This window comes from Juglans regia, chromosome 1, assembly GCF_001411555.2.
Source record: "Juglans regia cultivar Chandler chromosome 1, Walnut 2.0, whole genome shotgun sequence".
In the NCBI taxonomy this organism is placed as follows: Eukaryota; Viridiplantae; Streptophyta; class Magnoliopsida; order Fagales; family Juglandaceae; genus Juglans; species Juglans regia.
In genome coordinates this window covers 41,854,228-41,855,809 of record NC_049901.1, presented here as the reverse complement: position 1 = coordinate 41,855,809, position 1,582 = coordinate 41,854,228, and the positions used below count along the sequence as shown (strand labels likewise).

General features: G+C 32.4%; 1 non-coding gene across 1 annotated transcript; it reads left to right on the top strand.

Annotated features, from left to right (window-relative positions):
- Window positions 1-779: 779 nt before the first annotated feature.
- LOC118344452 lies at window positions 780-943 on the top strand. The gene has a single exon (XR_004798239.1). It is a non-coding gene; the product is annotated as a U1 spliceosomal RNA (small nuclear RNA).
- Window positions 944-1,582: the final 639 nt, after the last annotated feature.

The window sequence follows — 1,582 nt, the reverse complement described above, 5'->3', positions numbered from 1 at the left end:
CTAGCTTTTGAAAGTCAGAGATACATGTGGACCCTTGAATAATGGCCTTATTGTGTGATCCTAGTTGAGTCAAGTATCACTGTTGCATAAATTTGAAGAACCAATGGTCCTTTGTTACGAAAAAGCAGAATATGATCGTGGTATAGGCAGTGCACTCAATGGTCCTTTAATTTCTTGCTTTAGCCACCTTTCTTTTATCTGTTTTGTCCAATTGATTAGGGGGCAGACCCCTTTGAGCTTACTGTATTGAAGTTGAACCTTTTCATACACTGCTCATACTGTAGTTTGGAGCAAAAACTTAGGCAAATTTGTGCAGTATCTTAATTAATTAGAATAAGAATTATCTCATCTCAACTTATCTAAATTAATAGAATAAATTTTGAAAAATTATTCAATTAGCCCAGTTTGAATACAAAAAGGTCTTCAATTCATCTCATTTAATAATTATAAATTTATCAAATTTTCATATAAAATAAAATAAATAATTTATTTTTTTTAATTTCAAAATAATATTAATATTAAAAAATAATATTTTATTCAATTTTTAACTTTTATCTTAATCCATTATCCAAACCATACCTAAAAGTAATGCAATTCATAAAAACCCTTTCGAAAATTCGTCTTCAGATTTTCTATTTGAAAAACGAGAGAGAGAGAGAGAGAGAGATTGATTTTGGAAACGTGTTGAAGCTGTGTATTTCAAGTCCCACATTGAAAAAGTACCGATGTAGATGTAGATAGTTGGGAGCATAAATAAAGAGCATAGAACAACAACCAATTTACTTACCTGGGCGGGGTCAATGGGTGATCAAGAAGGCCCATGGCCTAGGCTGGTGACCTCCATTGCACTTTGGGGAGGGGTGCCAGCCTAAGGTCTCCCCAATGTGGGAGAGCCTACGTCGTTATTTGTGGTAGTGGGGGCCTGCGTTCGCGCGGCCCCTACCTAATTTATCCCAGTTTAAACGGTTTCTTATCAACCATGCAAAGTCTGCCATCTTAATTTTGATATTTTTTGGCCATGAGAACAGCTGTTCAGAATTAAGACCCATGTCGTTTTGGGCACTAGTCTTAATGCTCATAATTTATGTTCACACAACTTATTTACAAGCGGTTTGGTGCACAAACTCGTAAGAAGACTTTTTCTTTCAAATTTATGTTGTGGAAAGCTTTAAGAATTCTGTTTAGGGACCAATGCTTTCACACACTTTTGTTTTTGATAAATCTGACGAAAGAAAACATTGACTTGGAATAATACTATATACCATACCATACTATAATTTTATTTCTATCATATGTTATATATTTATCACTATTAAATAATAAAAGATCATCTAATGATGATAAATATGTCATATTTTATATAATTAAATAAAAGTGAAATAATAATATGATATATAGAATTTTTCATTAACTTGTCGTAACACAGTACTACGACAATTGAGCAGATTCTTAATTGTCATGCAGCAAAGCTGGCTATATATATATGCTGTTGCCATGCAGCAAAATCCAAAGAATATTATTGTTTTGAATAATGATGCATTTTTCATGTATACACTACAACTAATATTATTTGGCTTCTTAT